Below are 11,566 nucleotides of genomic sequence, written 5' to 3'. Positions count from 1 at the left end.
CTGTGATATTCGAAATTGTTAAAAGATATGTTTACAATGAGTTGTTTTTTAAATACAGAAAATAAATATATATGTGTCAACATTTAATTACTATATCAATCATTAACTCACACATCTAACCGGACAGTACCAACCTTATGCGCTTTACAAACTATCAGTTATTCCGGACGACAGTGCTCGTGTCGAACATATCCCATATATTGTGCACATTATAAGTTAAGTCCGAAGGCATAATCGATACTGATGCATGTTTATGGGATCGATAACACACTTACCGATTATTTAGTCATCGCCGACAAGTATCGTATCGATCCGACACACTGTAAGATTCTTTACAAACACCGAAATTTTGTCCGAAATAACTGATAGTCTGTAAAGCGCATTAGGTTTAATTTTATCAAATCTCTGTGAAAAATATAGATTTTTTTGGTAAAATGATACACCAAAATAAAGGAAATACTATTATAACGAAAAAAGTCACAAAACGGCTACTCTTAATATATACATTTAAAAAATGTTACAAAACATATGAAATTCATTCCACACTTCTAACCTCATTATTCAAAAAGCATATTATTATTAATATTTTGTCGCATATCTTTCACAGATATTACAGCTTCTACGCGCAGAAAAGAAACATGATTGTCACAATCATATTCGAAGAGCAAAATAATATGATAGGAGCTATTTTTGCGGCAACCATGTAACATTTTCACCTGCAACCATGTTGGCTTAGTGAACATGGTTCTATAAAAAATAAAATTGTCCTCATCTAAAATGTTATTATATTGATAAAAATAATTTTGTTTCCATTAAAAGACAATGGTCACGATCTAAAATGTTATGGTACGTCAAAAATGTTTTTCTTCCAGTTAAAAGAACATGGTCACAACCTAAAATGTTTTCATCTTTATGAAAAAAAAAACCTTTTTCGTCGTCGAAAAAAGGACGCCACTTGAGAAAAGAAAACACAAAATTAACTTTATTTATTTGTTTTTATTTATTTATAAACTAATTCATTGTTTATTTGTATTTACTATGTCGCGCAAGCAAACATCACATATTTTTACACATTCTATTTTGGTTCAATTTCAACAATAAGTAATCATTCCAAATTTACTTCGTGCCCATCAAATGCACCAATGCCGACATCATGTAACTGCAAATGGTTCTAGACATGTCCAAAATGGTTCTAGACATGTCTATACTTAACCTATAAAAATACTTTTTTTCCTGTAAAAAAGTAAAAAAAAATTGAATTGTCAGGTACATGATTTTCCCGACCATATAATGGTCTCAAATTCTATCATTTAAATAATAGAACATGTTTGCGGCATTTGAGAACCATTTAAATGCTTATTGCCAACATAAATTTTTCTCCGCACGAAACTTAGTATTACAAAGACAAAATATATGGGTTTCGCGACAATTACATGCTCTATATAAGCATTAAATGGATGCGGCAACCATGTCCAAACATGTTTTTTCTGTGCGTGTAGCCTCTTTGGTATTAAAGACACAAGCTTTTTGCAAATTGGAGGATCCATATTTATGCATGCTTCCAAAATAGATGACTTGAGCTCCTGGAAATTGGAATGACTCTTTGGTAAATTGTACGTGCCAAACGTGCTCGATAATATTGAGACTGTGTATAATAATAATAAATTATCTCTATTTTTCACATATATATCATAAATTTTAGTTTGAAGTTGCGCGCGTCCGGTTAGACGTGTGAGTCACTGTATTTAATCCAGAGAAATATTACTCTTTGGAATGTCTATAAAGCAAAGAAAACAAGTATATACGGCCGTAAGTTCGGCCAGGCCGAATCTTATGTACCCTCCACCATGGATTGCGTAGAAACTTCTACGAAAGACTAAAGACTTAAATATAATATACTACCACCACGCACCAAATTTCAACCAGATCGGAGGAATTTTGCTCCCCCAAAAGGCACCGGAGGTCAAATCTGGGGATCGGTTTATATGGGAGCTATATATTATTATGGACTGATAGGAACCAATTCCTGCATGGTTGTTGGATACCCTATACTAACATCACGTACCAAATTTCAACCGAATGGGAAGAATTTTGCTCTTCCAAGGTGCTCCGGAGGTCAAATCTGGGGATCGGTTTATATGGGGCCTATATATAATTATGGACCGATATCGACCAATTTTTGCATGGGTGTTTCAGGCCATATATTAACATCACGTACCAAATTTCAACTGAATCAGGTGAATTTTGGTCTTCCAAGAGGCTCCGGAGGTCACATCTGGTGATAGGTTTATATGGGGCCTATATATAATTATGGACCGATATGGACCAATTTTTGCATGGTTGTTAGAGACCGTATACTAACACCATGCACCAAATTTCAGCCGGATCGGATGAAATTTGCTTCTCTTAGAGGCTCCGCAAGCCAAATCGGGGGATCGGTTTATATGGGGACTATATATAATTATGGACCGATATGGACCAATTTTCGCATGGTTGTTAGAGACCATATACTAACACCATGTACCAAATTTCAGCCGGATCGGATGAAATTTGCTTCTCTTAGAGGCCTCGCAAGCCAAATCGGGGGATCGGTTTATATGGGGGCTATATATAATTATGGACCGATATGGACCAATTTTCGCATGGTTGTTAGAGACCATATACTAACACCATGTACCAAATTTCAGCCGGATCGGATGAAATTTGCTTCTCTTAGAGGCTCCGCAAGCCAAATCGGGGGATCGGTTTATATGGGGGCTATATATAATTATGGACCGATGTGAACTAATTTTTGCATGGTTGTTAGAGACCATATACTAACACCATGTACCAAATTTCAGCCGGATCGGATGAAATTTGCTTCTCTTAGAGGCCTCGCAAGCCAAATTTGGGGGTCCGTTTATATGGACCCCCAAACCGATATGGCCCATTTGCAATACCGTCCGACCTACATTAATAACAACTACTTGTGCCAAGTTTCAAGTCGATAGCTTCTTTTGTTCGGAAGTTAGCGTGATTTCAACAGACAGACGGACGGACGGACGGACATCTTAGATCGACTCAGAATTTCACCACGACCCCGAATATATATACTTTATGGGGTCTTAGAGCAATATTTCGATGTGTTACAAACGGAATGACAAAGTTAATATACCCCCCATCCTATGGTGGAGGGTATAAAAATTTTGGAATTCGGTTCATAATTACGAATTTGGTACACCGAAAAGAAGTGAACTGTTTTATAGGAAGAATGAACTACCGCGCACGAAAAGTGAACTAAATTTTACTCCACATTTTGAGATTTCCACAAAGCGTTGTTAAAACCAGGAAATTTTAGTGCCCTGTTGTACTTTTTAACTGCAGTTCACGAAATTACATCATCTCATAGAAGAAAACATTAACTAAAATAAAGAAGCAAATCATGACCATGTTAACCATACCGTAGTTCATTCTTACCATTTTTTTGGAATCGTAAGAAAATGTTCATTTGTTTTAGTTCATATTGAACTTATGTGTACGGTCATTGAACTTTATACTCACGTTTAGTTCATAAAATTTTTGAGACATACTTAGAAAAGTAAGATTTCATTAAGCTGTGGAAAATTTCGATAAAAATAATAAAATTTAACTACAAGCAAATAATTTTTTTACCAATAAAAATAAGTTAAATTTAGCGTTAGTTTAACTACGGAAATGTTTTTCTGTGTAGCTAAAACTAAATTTCATACACCCGAGATGATCAATTTTTAACAAGAAGAATGTGGACCCAAACTTGCAAACATAGAGCAAAGTACCTCAGCTTTCACACGAAGAAAAAAATATTTTGGTATACTAACTGTGGAATTCAAAAGTTACAGAATTATTTAAAAAGGCGATTTGGAACCTCAGCACGCATGACAAGCCCTTATAAAATGCATTGTTTTTGAGCCAATTGAAAAAGAACATTTTCATGTCCTTCAAAAAGAACATTTTCATGTCGTAGAAGGAAGGACAAAATTCCTTAAAACAACGAAATATTTAATTGTATTACAACAAGAAAAGTTTTCATTAAAAGTACACAAAACAAAAAATATCGCCAAATTATTTGGGATTGAAATTTTAACTGAATTTTCAAAAATATTCAACAAATTTTTTAACTAGAACAAAAACAAACAGTAAAAATTTATAGTATTAATTAATTTTTTTTTTTATTGACTTTGGTGATTGATACTATCATTTATGTGATTGTAGACATTTCAATTAAAAACTAATTGCTTCACTTAATTTCATCATTGAATCCAAAAAAAAAAAAAACAAGTAAAGTAGAAAGTCGGGCGGGGCCGACTATATCATACCCTAAACCACCCCTACTGAATTAGTAAACATAAGCTTTTGTGGGGTAACATTGGTCAAGGTTTGAGGCATAAACCGAACTTCCATATTTAAGAATATTAAGGGGTACATTTTTATGGGAGTTCTGACACAATCTGAGCAGAAATGTCTGATATTATATATAGTTGTAGCTATAGTTGATTTTGCACCCACAGAGTTAGTATATAACTAATATTAAGTCCATTATTATAAAAGAGGAAATCGCTCAATGAATGTGCGTAGTAAATCAAAATTCGTGAAAATCGGGTAAGAGTTGCATGTAAGTCTAAATACGATCGGATAATACATAAAAATTTGAAACTGGAGTAGCATTGGTTAATAAATAAGAGTATTATGGTCAAATTTGGCAAAATCGAGAGATGTATATATATGGGAGCTATATCTAAAAGTGAACCGATTTGGATGATATTTTCCAGGTTTATTTTGATTTGAGTAAGATCGGTTTATAAATGAGGCCACTATGGTCAAAAATAAGCTTATTAGGGACACATTTTTCAAAATCGGGCCCTGCATATATATCGGAGCTATATCTAAATCTTAACCGATTTGGATAATATTTTGCAGGTTTGTACCACAGAAGGTTACTGTGTGCTAAATTTGAGTAAGATCGGTTAATAAATAAGGCTATTAAGACCACATTTTCAAAAATCGGGCGATACCTATGGGTGCTATATAAATCTGAGCCGATTCCCATGGTTTTTTGCACACATAGTTAGTACTATTGGAGATTATAGTACGCCAACTTTGAGTACAATAAATAAGAGGACAGGCGAACAGACGGACGGACTGACACCAAGGGCTAGATCGACTCAGGAGGTGATTCTGAGTCGATCAGTATATATTTTATAGGGTCTAAAATCAATATTTCTGGTAGGCATTTTTCGGCAGATCAAAGTTATACCCTGACCACTATGTGGTTTAGGGTATAAACATATTTTTTAGCGAGATTTTTTTTTATGAAAATATTTCGTACCTGGGTCGAAATAATTAGTGACTATATTGACCGAGTAGTTAGTTCTTCATTTTTACTATTTTTGGGAATCGTACGATTTGTTTCTTCTTTAGGTTTCATACCTACGTTTTCTTCATACAAGTTTTGTGACATACCTGGTATTAGAAACATTTCATGGGGCTGTTGAAAACTTCGAACAAACATAATAAAACTAAACTCTAAATCTTATATACAAAATAATTTATTGATATTTTATCAAAGGAATTTATATTGAACAAGTAAGGAAAGTCTAAAGTCGGGCGGGGCCGACTATATTATACCCTTCACCACTTTGTAAGTCCACATTTTCGATACCATATCAAATCCGTCCAATGCGTTGGATGCTATATGAATCCATACACATATATTCTGTATATCTGAGCAGATCTGTACAGAGTTCTGCAATACTTATAGATTTTACATTTAAGTCGGCTAATGCGCTGAGGTGGAACACAATGTTAGTAAAAATATAGGGGAAACATTTAAATATGAACCAATTTTGAGGCAACTTCGCAAAAGTGTATTTATGATTTATCGGTCGATAGATGTGTAATAGAGTAATAGGAAAATTTGAGTCATTTTGATAAGCTTTCGACTTAGCAGTGGCGATTTGATAAGGAAAATGTAGGTATTTCGGCCAGTTTTCCCTAAATAGGAAAAACATATATATGGAATCTGTATCGAAATCTGAATCGATTGCAATCAAATTACAATCACATGCATAGTTACTATGTTGAATCTACTCCCTGTGCAAAATTTCACGTAAATCGGATAACAACTTTGACCTCTGTGGTCATATGATGGAAAAACGAGCGAATGATATATATGGGAGCTATATCAAAATCTGAACCGATTTCAACCAAAATAAACACGCATATGCAGAACCTTAATTCTACTGCCTGTGCAAAGTTTCAAGTTCAATTCTACTCCCTCTGCAAAATTTCACGTAAATCAGAGTAGCACTTTTGCCTCTGTGGGCATATTAGACCAAATCGGGCGAATGATATATATGGGAGCTATATCTAAATCTGAACCGACTTCAACTTAATTTGGCACAATTAACGATACTATAAAACGTACTCCTTGTGCAAAATTTCAAGCAACTCAGGGCAAAACTCTGGCTTTTGAGGCCATATAAATCCAAATCGGACGAACGATATATATGGGAGCTATATCTAAATCGGAACCGATTTTAACCAAATTAAGCACACTTAACGATACTATTAAACGTACTTGTTGTGCAAAATTTGAAGCAAATCAGGGCAAAACTCTGGCTTTTGGGGCCATATAAGTCCAAATCGGTCGAAATATATATATGGGAGCTATATCTAAATCTGAACCGATTTCAACTAAATTTGGCACAATTAACGATACCATTAAACGTACTCGTTGTGCAAAATTTGACCAAATCAGGGCAAAACTCTGGCTTTTGGGGCCATATAAGTCCAAATCGGTCGAAATATATATATGAGAGCTGTATCTAAATCTGAACCGATTTTAACTAAATTTGGCACAATTAACGATACTATTAAACATAATCCTTGTACAAAATTTGAAGCAAATCAGGGCAAAACTCTCGCTTTTGGGGCCATATAAGTCCAAATCGGACGAAAGATATATATGGGAGCTATATATAAATCTGAACCGATTTAGCTGATATTTGGCAGTTTTTACGGGACTGACAAAACATTCAGATGTACAAAATTTGAAGAACGTCGGTTCATAAATACGTGAATTATGATCAAATCGGTGATAACTATATATGGCAGCTATATCTAAATCTGAACCGATTTTTTCCAAAATCAATAGCGATTGTCTTCTACCCGAAGAAAGACGTTATGTCAAATTTGAGGACGATCGGACTTAAACTGCGACCTGTACTTTGTGCACAAAATTACATATACAGACAGACGGACAGACAGACAGACAGACAGACGGACATCGCTAAATCGACTCAGAATTTAATTCTAAGCCGATCGGTATACTAAAAGATGGGTCTATGACAATTATTTCTTGGCGTTACATACAAATGCACAAACTTATTATACCCTGTACCACAGTAGTGGTGAAGGGTATAAAAAGTAGGTCTAAAATTTACTTCACTTTTTGTATAAGGTGGCAAATGCATACTGAAGGCTATGGAAAATTACATTCGCCCGGACGAAACCATATATAGGCATGTATAGTTTTGTATCTGGTATGTTTTTTTTCAATGGCTTAGTTCACCAACTTCCTCAATCTTCTTTTACCATAAACCTAGAATGATATTATATATAGTTGTAGCTATAGTTGAATATAATTAATTATAAATAAAACCAAGTAAGTTTTTTTCAATAAAAATAAATAAAATTTTGCATCATCCTAGCAATTAACTTTTTTCTGTGTAGCATTACACAGAAAAAAGTTGAAAGTTAAAAAATTTCTCGATATTGTCTTTTTGCAACATTGATGTTAAAGTTGAATTTTCTGTCCCATTCACCAAAGCAAATTTTTATACCCTTCACTACTACTATGGTACAGAGTATAATAAGTTTGTGCATTTGTATGTAACGCTGAGAAATAGTGGTCATAGACCTATCTTTTAGTATACCGATCGGCTTAGAATTAAATTCTGAGTCGATTTAGCGATGTCTGTCTGTCTGTCCGTCCGTCTGTCTGTATATGTAATTTTGTGCACAAAGTACAGCTCGCAATTTAAGTCCGATCGTCCTCAAATTTGGCATAGGGCCGTTTCTTGGGACAGAGACAATTGGTTTTGGAAAAAATCGGTTCAGATTTAGATATAGCTGCCATATATATTTATCCCCCATTCTGGTCATAGTTAGTGTGTTTATCATCCGATTTTCTTGAAATACCGTACATCCAAATATTTTATGAATCTCGAAAATCTTGCAAAAAATCAGCCAAATCGGTTCAGATTTAGATATAGCTCCCATATATATCTTTCGTCCGATTTAGACTCATATGACCACAGAGGCCAAAGTTTACTACCGATCTTCGTGAAATTTTGTACAGAGGGTAGAATTGACATTCTACCAATGCTTGGTAAATTTGATTGAAATCGGTTCAAATTTAGATATAGCTCCCATATATATCTTTCGTCCGATTTGAACTTATATAGCCACAAAAGCCAGAGTTTTGCCGTGATTTGCTTCAAATTTTGCACAAGGGGTACGTTTAATAGTATCGTTAAGTGCATCAAATTTTGTTAAAATCGGTTCAGATTTAGATATAGCTCACATATATATCTTTCGCCCGATTTTGACGTCTCAAAAGCCAGAGTTTTGCCCTGACTTACTTCAAATTTTGCACAAGCGGTACTTTTAACGATATGTGTCAAATATGGTCAAATTCGATTCAGATTTAGATATAGCTCCCATATATATCTTTCGTCCGATTTGAACTTATATGGCCTCAAAATTAAACACATTTTAGACCCATTTTCAATGGAAGTTTCCTCCAATTAACTGGATAGAGTTAGCCGATTTAAATTTTAATTCTAGAGATTTAGTAGAAGTAAACAAGTATATACGGCCATAAGTTCGGCCAGGCCGAAGCTTATGTACCCTCCATCATGGATTGCGTAGAAACTTCTTCTAAACACTGCAATCGAATTACTTAAGTTGCGGTAACACTTGCTGATCGCAAGGTATTTTAACACCTCCTAACACCATCTTCTAAATTGTATGTAAGTCCATACGTGGTATATATCAAATCAAAAAAGATCGATCCAATACGTATATAATTCAGTTTGACAAAGTAGACATAAAATTTTGACAAAATTTTCTACAGAAATAAAATTATATCAAAATTTTCTAAAGAAATAAAATTTTCTATAGAAATAAAAATTTTCACAAAATTTTCTATAGAAAGAAAATTTTGACAAGAATTTCTACAGCAATAAAATTTTAACAAAATTTTCTATAGAAATAAACTTTTGACAAAATTTTCTATAGAAATAAAATCTTGGTAGATTATTTTTTGGCTCGAGTGGCAACCTGATTATGAACCGAATAAAATTTGAACAAAATTTTCTATAGAAATAAAATTTTGACAAAATTTTCTATAGAAATAAAATTTTAGCAATGATGAAAATTTTATTATGAACGGAATAAAATTTTAACAAAATTTTCTCTAGAAATAGAATTTTGACAAAATGTTCTATAGAAATAAAATTTTGGTAGATTATTTTTGGCTCTAGTGGCAACCATGATTATAAACCGATATGGACCAATTTTTGTGTGATTAGACCAATTTTGGTATGGTCCTTAGCGACCATATACTAGTGTTAGTATATGTTCCTAATTTGAACCGGATCGGATGAATCTTACTCCTCCAAGAGGCTCCGGAGGTCAAATCTGGAGAACGTTTTATATGGGGCCTATATATAATTATGGACCGTTATGGACCAATTCTGGCACGGTTGTTAAAGATCATATACTAACACCATGTTCCAAATTACAACCGGATTGGATGAAATTTGCTTCTCTTGGAGACTTCGCAAGCCAAATCTGGGGATCGGTTTATATGGGGGGCTATATATAATTATGGACCGATGTGGACCAATTTTTGCATGATTGTTAAAGACCATATACCAACATCATGTACCAAATTTCAGCCGGATCGGATGAAATTTTCTTCCCTTTGTGGCTCCGCAAGCCAAATCTGGGGATCGCTTTATATGGGGGCTATATATAATTATGGACCGATGTGGACCAATTTTTGCATGGTTGTTAGAGACCATATACCAACACCATGTACCAAATTTCAGTCGGATCGGATGAAATTTGCTTCTCTTTTAGGCTCCGCAAGCCAAATCTGGGGATCGGTTTATATGGGGGCTATATATAATTATGCACCGATGTGGACCAATTTTTGCATGGTTGTTAGAGACCATATACCAACACCATGTACCAAATTTCAGCCGGATCGGATGAAATATGCTTCTGTTAGAGGCTCCACAAGCCAAATCTGAGGGTCCCTTTATATGGGGGCTATACGTAAAAGTGGACCGATATGGCCCATTTTCAATACCATCCGACCTACATCGATAGCAACTACTTGTGCCAAGTTTCAAGCCGATTGCTTGTTTCGTTCGGAAGTTAGCGTGATTTCAACAGACGGACGGACGGACGGACGGACATGCTTAGATCGACTCAGAATTTCACCACGACCCTGAATATATATACTTTATGGGGTCTTAGAGCAATATTTCGATGTGTTACAAACGGAATAACAAAGTTAATATACCCCCATCCTATGATGGAGGGTATAAAAAATTGTCTCCTTTATATAGCTTCCAGAAAATGTGAATTAGTTGAGATGGTAACACAAATTTTGGCCTACATAGGGGTGAAGGGTATAATATAGTCGGCCCCGTCCGACTTTAGACTTTACTTACTTGTTTTTTTTTTTTGTTTTTGTTTTTTTTTTTTACTTAAACAAACAAATTGTAATATTTAATTTAATTTCTGTTTTTATGTTCAAATCATTTTATTCTCATTTATATGATATAAGGATGTCATTTAGTGTACAACAGCCTGTACTGTAATTATAAGAATTAATTCTTGTGCAGGTTATTAAAATAAATAAATAAACAAATAACATGTTTTACCATAAAAATGAATATTGCACTTTAAATAAGGAATCATTTACCAATTGAGTCAAAAATGTCTTCCCGGTATGACAAATACAAGATAATTTCGATTGGTAAAAAATATGTTGCATATTTTACACCTTACCCCCATAAATCAAAAATTTTTGTTCGATTGGAAAATTCAGTGCAGCCTACCCAAAATGTGCACGTTCGATTGACGAGGTGTTACCCATCGCAAGAGCAAAAGTGCAACCCATTTTACACCGTAGCTGGTCTACGGTGCAGATGGTTACACTTTTAATCAGATGTTGAAGACTCTTTTATTCTTCGACCCAAATAATAGCGTTGTTGCAAATACAAAAGAAAGTACGTGACGCGTGTGGTTAGGTTAGGTTAGGTTACCAAAAAGAAGCATATCAATTGTTTAGTGCCGCGACAACAAAATTTTATATTAAATATTTTTAATGTAATAGCAAGATGCAAAAAGCAAATGCATTTTTGTTTTCGCCAACAATATTGTAGATGGAGAGTAGTTATTCTGACGACGATGAAGAAGTTACAACATCATTGCTTGGACGAAATGACCAACGGCGAAATATTTCCGCCAA

The sequence above is a fragment of the Haematobia irritans genome, chromosome 4, assembly GCF_050003625.1.
Source record: "Haematobia irritans isolate KBUSLIRL chromosome 4, ASM5000362v1, whole genome shotgun sequence".
In the NCBI taxonomy this organism is placed as follows: Eukaryota; Metazoa; Arthropoda; class Insecta; order Diptera; family Muscidae; genus Haematobia; species Haematobia irritans.
Note: the sequence above shows the minus strand (reverse complement) of the source record.